At 46.1% G+C, this 8,989-nt stretch overlaps 1 long non-coding RNA gene across 3 annotated transcripts; it reads right to left on the bottom strand.

The window, feature by feature from the left end:
- Window positions 1–768: 768 nt before the first annotated feature.
- On the bottom strand, window positions 769–8,945 carry LOC139794496 (uncharacterized). 3 transcript variants are annotated; one of them, XR_011725149.1, is made up of 2 exons: window positions 8,775–8,945; window positions 769–6,137 (listed from the first exon to the last, which is right to left on the bottom strand). It is a non-coding gene; the product is annotated as an uncharacterized lncRNA (long non-coding RNA). The 3 variants fall into 3 exon arrangements; XR_011725148.1 differs by lacking the exon at window positions 8,775–8,945 and adding an exon at window positions 7,826–8,141; XR_011725150.1 differs by lacking the exon at window positions 8,775–8,945 and adding an exon at window positions 8,009–8,141.
- Between the last annotated feature and the right edge of the window lie 44 nt (window positions 8,946–8,989).

The raw sequence follows: 8,989 nt of genomic DNA, 5'->3' as shown, positions 1-8,989 counted from the left end.
CAGCCCCTCCGCTATCGAAATCACCCACTGGATCCAGTCTGAACAAAATATTTTCAGTACTGCTCTGGTGTTCTTTCCTCTCAGCTTTTCAGCTTAGATTTTTTTTTTTTTCCTTAATTTTTTTTTTTTCCCTTCTTAGTCTGTCTCCGTGCAGTTTCACTTCCCAGTTCCTGGCATTGGCTCGACTATTCCTCAGCAGGGCTGGATAAAATCCAGAAAAGGGGAGACCCGTCTACTGAGCTTAGCTGATTTCCCCTCCTTCCTGCCACGCATGTCCCCACGTCTCTTCCTAATCCCCAGGCTGTGCCCTGACCCTTATTTCTCCCCACAGTATCTTCAGATGCTCTCCTGACTGCAGCAGGGCCAGGCTCCAGCTCCCACGCTCCCTGTCTGAAGGACAGACAGACACACCAGTCCAGCAGCCTTGTCAGCCTCTCCTGTGTCTCCAGCCCCTACCCCTGTTCCTGTGCTGTTGGATGAGTTGATGAGGACCAAGCTGAGCTGTAGATGAAAGAGGTACCTGTGCTTCGAACCTGGGTGCTCCTTCAAGCATGGATAACCACAGCAATAAATTTTGAATCTGTGTTGCAGGAGCACAGCTTGGGTCAAAGGCAGCGTTTGGAAACGTGAAGGAAAAAATTCAGTACGACAGGATATAGGTAGTGAGGTAAAAACAATGAAAAGTGTCCACAGCAAAGGTATTGATGGAGAACTAAAGCCATTTGTAATCAGTTCAGTGAAGTGAAAAATAGAGGTCACCGGAGGTGCACATCCATTCTTTCTTTATTTTTTTTAAGAAAACAATGCTGATTTTCACAATATTTATTGTCAGAAGCATTTCTAACAGAAATACTCCTGCCTGCATGCAGGCCCTCAGGTTTACAGCAGAGGTAAGAAAAGGCAACTGTGGGAATTAAATCTGTAGCAAGACATTTTCCTTCTGCTTTCTCACTGAATTAACCATTACCATACCTGACAGACTGGAGTTCCTTGCAGCACCACAGACACAAAGCAATCAAGGGGTGGAGGTGCCTTCTTGGCAGAGATGGGTCTTATCTTTAAGTAAATCGCTTCACCTCTCTGTTTTTGTGTGGCACTGAGCTTCATGCTTATCTAGTTCAACTTGCAAGCTCCAAGACTGTCTCTGACTGCTGCTGGGGAGGGGTGTACAGCCCCAATCCCAGCCCTATCTCCTGGGGAATTTGAGGCTTGCAGTGATGGAAGAGAACAAACAGGGCCTGGGTCTTTCTCCTTAGAGAGGAACTGCATGCCCAGCTCCTCCCACAGCTAATGTATTATGCTCTTTTATAGTTATTTTTATTTTTAGAAAGTACCTCCTTGGAAAAGGATACCAATAATTCAAGATCTATAGCTGCACTTAGGGATGGTGCTTAACATTTGGCCTCAAAACAAAAGCATGTCACCTCCTCTTGACAAGCCCATCCCTTCACAATTTTCTGATCATGTTTTTAAACCTTGATGTGCGCGAGGCTCGTGCTACAGATATCTGTCTGGGAACAGCATCATGACCCTATCTTATGGGCTCTGTAGGTCAGACAACTGGGTTCTTATTCAAAATTCTTATTGTTATGCAGCTCCTTTAGAAGTCTCACAAAACAGTGTTTGCTGTCCCTGCTAAGGTGAGCAGGCTGCTGCTGGTTAAAAACAAGATGCTGGGAAAGGGATGAGAAATGTCCTGGCAGAAGGAAAGCAGCCCTTCTCATCTGACCATGCCAGAGGCTGTGTGGTGTGATACTGAAAAGCCACATAACCCACCGTCCTTCCTCCTCACACCACTCTTCTGCATAGCTGGAAACCTACAGACCCTTTTCCAGAGGTAGATCAGCACATACGGATTCCCCTTGGATCCCCTCCTGCACATCCAGATTCTTCTTGGCACGCTGAATACTGTGCCACAACTGGCAGCCAGGACACTTGGGTTTTGCATCCTTCTCAACTTGGACGTGCTCCAGCCCTGCCTTGAGAACTGCATGGTCACCCTGGAAATGTGGGATAAGCCAGTAATATTTCAGGATGCCTCTGGAAGGCTGTTTTTAAAGTAGATCAGAACAGACAGGCTACACAGGAATATTTTGGTTTATTCTCCAGTTCCTGGCACTCCAGTTTTGGAGAGGCACATTCATAAACCATGAAAACAAATTATCCCTTGTCAAGGTTTAACACTGGGCTGGCAATCAAACGAATGACAGATGCTATTAACCCCTCTCTCTTCCCAGAAAGGGAAAGAGAATAAGGGAGAGAGACTTAGGGGCTGGAAACTAAGCCACGCAGCTTTACTGAAATGGTAAAGATGTACAACAAAATAATGAAATATCTACCAATATATACAAACCCAATATAACACTTCCCCCCCTGGATAACACTGACATCAACACTTGAGGCCCTGATAAAGTCCCAGACTTGACTCCTGGACTGACCAGCAGATGGGAACTGGATTCAGGAACACACACATTTAGGAATGCATGGATTGGGGTGAAAAGCAGAACTGATGGAGCTCTCCCAGGATGCCGGCCATGGATGAAGAGAGATTGACCCTTATGGGTCTTCAGCTTTGTATGATGCATATGAGATGGAATCCCACATTTGGTGAATTTTGGGTCACTTGTCTACCCTGCCCTTTTTTTCTGGCACATAAGAAGTTTAGCAGAACCAGTGACCTTGGTTCTGCATACCATTCTCCCATAGTAACTCTAAATATTGAGTATTATCAGTGCTAGAAGCAGACAGTGACTGGGAAACATGCTGTTAATTTCAGAAAGTGCAGTCACTTAAAAGAGACTTCTTGGGAAAGTGAAATTTCTAAAAAGAATATTGGTTCTGTCCTGCCTCAAACCAGGACATTCCACCCCTCACGCCATGCCATTTCTGACATGTTCAGGTCACTACTGCTTTTTGTCTCCAAATCTATAGATAGAAAGACAGATTCTTAGTCCATCTTTCTGCACAAAAGTTCATCAATTTCAAGATGGCAGATTTCCATCTTTCATAGCAGGGTCTCAGTCAGGCATGAAAGTTCACATCCATGGGCTCCAGATTACAGATATCTACCTCAAGTTACTGGATACCACTCGCCTGAAACCAGGACACCCCTTCACTGATGTGGATCCAGCCTTGACCTATCTGCAGCATAATTAAAATTTAAAAGTGCTTTGCCAGATTGCCATATGACCAAAATCATTCATTTATACCCCAATTTTGCCAGCACCAGCATGTAAGGAATGGTGGTGGTGGGTAACAATAAATTGAATTCAGCATGCTTGGCCACGTGCAGCTTAGTTTTCTTTAATGTTTGTAATTTTCTCACCAAGTATTTGCTACAATCAAATCTTGCTCTCATGAGCCAAAGCATCCCTCCTACAGGTACTTGGAGGAACTGTGCTTGGTTCATTGTTATTACTGATGGTATTTTTGCTAGTGTTCCAGTTCTGCCACTCCAGAAAAAAACCATATGGGCTTTGCCTTACACAGGCTGCAGTCAGATGACAACCAGCAATACCAGGGTTCTACAGGTAATCCTTGTGCTTCCAGCACACTTGGCTGTGGAAGCCTGCAAACAAATACCCATTGGGCATTTCAGAGGCCCAGGTAAAAGTTCTTCTAGCTGCTAAGACTATATTTAAACTGTGGTTTGGACTTTGGACTTAGAAGCAAAGTGTTCAGAATTGTAATTCAATATAATAAATGTCACGTGGTTTCTGGTAGTGGAAAAATACAAGCAATTCAGAGCATTATGCATTCAGATATTACATGAGAAATGTTTGTAAACCAGGCAATAAAGCTGTTTGAGCAGAAGTACTTACAAGCTATTAGAAAAGTAATCAGAGTTTGAAAACTACATAAAAAGTTGGTGTTTGACAGTGTTGTGTGGGGACATAGGGACGCTAGACAGACAAAAGCATTAACCAACAGAGGCAATAAGGTGTAGGAGCAGTTTACAAACAGGCATGTAGATGGCATGCTTTGCAGGAGAAAAACTATTACAGATCTTTATTCCTTTAGATGAAGGAAGGATTGTTTTCTTGCAACAAGAGCTCTGGGGCTTCTCTTGGTTCTTTGCTAAGTAAGGGGATCAGGAACGTGATGCTAAACTGCTGAAGCCTACACATTAGCCTGATTATGTGTTGGTAGTAATGACATTAAACTTAAATGTCAGTCTTTTAAATGACACCACTATATGTCCTCTATTAAACCAAATAATTTGTAACTATTTAGAAAGATTAATTACATTTAAAAAATGCAGGTGTATTATACTGGTGCACCTTTGTTCCCAGTTCTACCAAACAATCGCTGACTGAGAAAGAATTAGGAGTAGTATCTGAAGATCTAAGTGAAATGTTTAAAACAGAAATCGCCTGTATCTCAGCACACACAGTATTGTTATTTCTTTGCTAAATTCAGATGGTCTCTGAGATTCTATAAGCTCGTTGCAGCTGGACAGTGTTTATAGACATATGGCAGAAGATGGTTTTCAAAGGAATCCAAATATTGCAGGGAGCGGTTTTATATTCCGGGGCCCCAAGTTTGCTTTGTGATAGCAATTTTCTTTCACTGCTGCTCAAGAAAGGAGCCCTGTGTTCAGAGGGAAATGCAGAAGGTGTGAAGTGAACAAATAAAATGTTAAGTTTTCCATCCCTGGCACAGCAGAGGAATAGGCAGCAGCACGGCAGAAAAAGAGACGAGACAGGATAAACAGGAGAGCTACACAGCCTGAACAAATCAGACATATAATACTGGGTTTTTTTTTTTATTTCCTGAGTTGATGAACATAAATTAACACCGAGTAAGATGACTGTGTTTTTGAGATAAAATTTTGCTTTCCATGAATACCCTCTAAAACGGGCTTAAAATTCTTTCCATAAACATTTCTCGCTGCTAATCTAACTGACTGGAATGTTTTCAAAAAGAAAACACAGCTGAAGGAAATTCTCTGCTTTTATTCACCTATAAGTGCATATTTGAAGGTTTTTAAAGGTATTCCCTGAGGCAAACAACTAACTAAACAACCATATTTTGTAAACAGCTATCATGCAGTAGAAAATCCAGCCTTTGGGGTCGTTGTGCGAAACCATCTACCAAGCCATCTCAGTTACGCTCTGAAGAACAAATATTTTTAGCAACTGTTCCTTTGAATACGATACATGCTTCCTGAAACTACCTGAGTGATGGAGCTGAAAGTGAAGTTTATGTCACCAGCATAGGGATCAGAGACTCCTGACTGCTTGAGATGTGCATGGATGCAAGCGGAGAGGAATCAGGCCCCTCTTGCAGGACCCCAATTCAAATTGGGCTTTGAAACCTAAAATTCATGGTCATCAGAGGAATTACCTTCCCATTCATGAGTGGGAGAGCTGCACCAAGCTTCTGGGACCCACCCAGGATACAGGCACACCTTGAGCAGACCTGGTTGCCAGAGTTCCTTTTACTTTGAGTTTTGTGGCTCATTTTTTTTCTCTCTAATGACTTCTGTAGCAGTAGCTGTGGAAACTTCCAGGTAAAGCCAGAGCCAAACACAAGACGCACGACCTTCCACCAGAGTTTTGCAGCACACACAAATTACGGAGGGTAAGCTACCGAATTTCCAGGCCAGGGACAGCTCTCCCTGCTGAGTTGATCCTTGTCCAAGAGGCACCAGTTTCATTGTAAGCAGCTTGGAAGAAACACTGTAATTTCTAAACCCAGTCTAACCGAGGAGTAGCTCAGCTCAGTTCAGCTGAAGCAAACGAGCTCCTAAAGTGACCCCAAAGAACCAAACTCATAAAAAAAACCAAACAAACCACCTCAAACTAAAACCACCTTCGGCAGCAGGACATGTTTTCAAACTTTTCTCTGTAACTGTGAAATTGAGATTTTTAAAAGTCAAAGCTGAGATCTTCATATAATTGCTTCCTCACCAGCACCTGGCCCTGAAGAAAAACTGCAGCACCACGATTATATGAAATATTACCTCAGTGACTGTCTCCGGCACTGCGCGCGCGCGGAGCCCCCGTAGAAGGTTGTAGCAGCAGAACGGGATGATTGCTTACAGACTTTCACCCTCCAGAAGCAATCGTGCCCAAATTCACAAGCTCAATTTCTGTCTTAGCTCCATCAGAATATTGCTGTTGAAGAAGATGCAACTACAAAAAAAACCAAAACAAACAACAAACTACAATCTACCCTGAAATTCCCACCCCTTTTGGGTTTCTGAACAGGGGGGGTGTGTTCACATGAGATCTGTATTTATCTCTCTGCCACTAAATGGTAAACACTCTGCTCTTCACTTTACTTGTCAAATTGCACAGGATCTCATGCAAAGCCCCCTTTTTGTGCAGTGTTTGGAAGCCGCTGTGCATGAATCAGTGTGTGAACGTTGCTGAAGGTCACAGAACCCTGCAAGTGTTTTAACCTCTTCCTATGGCAGGGGGAAAACAACCAAAACCCCCCCAGATCTTAAATTCTCGGATTTTGCTACCAATCAAATTATGAGGATCGCGTGTAAAAACCCTTTGTTCCCAATGATTAGCTGAAATTAATCCCTCAACCAAGATGGGGTACTTATGGAACAATGTTATTTGCCCAATATTATGTTAGAAATGAAAGACATATGCAGGCTTTGTGCTGCTGATGAGCAGAGCAGTGCCAGTACCCAAGGAATTCCACATGTAAGAAACTCCTGGGACCTTCAGCATGATGAGGGTGGTGCTGGAAGAGCAACCAAAGGCATTAAGCCAGGTATGAATCACAGCATTTGGGGGGTAAAATTGTAAAATAAAATATTACCGCTAATTTCTTCTAATTTCTTCTAATATATAGCTAATTTCTTCTAATTTCTTTAAATTTACTGTGTGCCAAACCCTCCTCAATCAGTATGACACCTTTTTTTTTTTTTTTTCCTGACATGCTGGCCTTACAGGTCTTATTTTTCTTCAGCGTTCATATCAAAGCAATTTGAGTACTGACCATCCTGGATTTCTCACAACATGCTATGGACTACAGCAGAGCTGGCAGGATGAGACCTTAGATGCTAAGACATGACTCTGAAGGCCAATTTTTTTTGTTGTGTGATTTAACACCGCTGCTTCAAATGCAGAGCTGTGAAATCTTTAGTCCAGCTCCCTTCCTTGGATCTCAATAAAAGCAAGCAGGAAAAAAAAACCCCAGTAATTAGTCCCACTATTTCTAAAGTGGAAGGAAAAAAAAAAAAAAAAAAAAAAAAAAAAAAAAAAAAAAAAAAAAAAAAAAAAAATTAGTGCAGGTTAAAGTTTTTCAGCTCTTCAATTGCTGAGGATGCCAAAATAAGGAAAAAAAAAATCTGTATTTATAGCACTCTACCCAGGGAATGAGTTTTTAAAGCAAACAGAACTGTGTATTTTTGCAGCCTGGGAAGATGCCAACGTAGTCCCTTATTCTGATAGCGCTATCTCATCATCTTACAGAAGTCTATCAGATATTTTACTCCTTCACTCCACAAAACAGGTCTTAGTTTGTACAGATGAAGAGGTGAAACACAATTTGGGTAACACAATTTGAGTATCTTAATTTCCTTCATGGGATTAAATTTTGGTAAGACTCCAGTATTTGTTGGAAACTCCTAGCGGGCATTACTTCCTCACTCTACCCAAGACAAAATTCCCCCAATATTAATCATTTGTGAAAACAGCGTTGCTTTTTTTACACCACTTTTTTACACCGCTGGTACCGCTCCTGTCAATTGCCCTCCACAAGACCAGAGGAACTGCACTTTGTAGCACAGCCCCCAATGCTACGATTTTTCATCTGGTCAAATTTTTGACATCACGGCAGAAGCCGAGATGCACTTAGTTACCTAAAAACGCCAGAACTAAATAAGGGGGAAAGATGAGGGAGGCGAGGTGGAAATATTCATCCCATGAGCCGTGACACCTGTCAAACACACGCCGAGCCGCTTCCAAACGCCGGGGTTCTTTGGGGCGAGGGAAGCTGAGGCTTTCACAGCAGTCAGAGCCCCGCACCACCTCAGGCTTTTTACCTCCCACCCTGTGCCCAGCCAGTCCTTCCACGCCCAGAGGGGCCGCACCGGCTTCCCCCGGAGCAGGCCCCGTCTCCCGTCTCCTTCCTCCCGAGAGAAACGACCTTGGCTGTGCCGCGCTGCCCCGGGGGCCGAGCCCCTCTCCGCTCTGGACATCTCCCGCCCGCCCGCCCCGCTCCACAGGCAGCCCCGGGGGGGCGAACCCTTCCCCTCCCCCGGGGTCTCAGCGGCTCCGGGGCCGCTCTTTCCGCCCCCGCCCACCCCGACCCCCCCTCGCTGACTGAGGTAACCCCCACCCGGACAGTTCGGTCCCCCCCCCATCTCGCTGAGGTAACCCCCATCTCGGTACGCTCGGTGCCCGCCCCCGCCGCTCCCTGAGGTAACCCGCGTCCTCGCACCGGAGTCGCCTCGGCGCTCCCACCCATCGCCCTCAGGGCCGGCTCGGCGCCCTCAGCCCCCGGCCCTCGCTCCTCCCCCGGGCCGGGCCGCCCGCCGGCTCCAGTCACGCTCCCTCCCCCGCCCTCCGCTCCCTGCGTGACCAGCTCCCGGGGAGGGGGCGGGAGAAAGCGCCTCTTCTCCCCCCCCCCCTTATTCCCTCTTCTTCTCCTTCTCCCGCACCCTTCTGATTGGACCGAACCGGACCGCCCATCAACCCAATCCCCAATCCCGGTTGGCCGCCGCAGCAGGCTCAGGGCGCAGCTCCCGCCCCGCGGGGGTTCCTCCAGCCCTCCCCAACACTTCGCGGCAGTGTCCTCAGAAGACTCACTGGGCCGAAGGGGGCCGCTCCAGCGCTGGCGGCAGGCACGCGCGCTCATTGGCCGCCCGACGCGTCAATCACCCGGGACGCGGCATCCCGTAGGCTGGCGGGGCGCCCGGGGGGCGGGGCGGGGCGGCCTCCCCACCGCCACCACCGCCACCACCACCTCTCCCCGGTCCCGCCCTGTGACTAACTCCCGTGTGTGAGTCACGGCGCGGCCCGTC

This window comes from Heliangelus exortis, chromosome 3 (assembly GCF_036169615.1).
Source record: "Heliangelus exortis chromosome 3, bHelExo1.hap1, whole genome shotgun sequence".
Lineage (NCBI taxonomy): Eukaryota > Metazoa > Chordata > Aves > Apodiformes > Trochilidae > Heliangelus > Heliangelus exortis.
The sequence above is the reverse complement of the archived record's forward strand: the minus strand, read 5'-3'. Positions and strand labels throughout refer to the sequence as shown.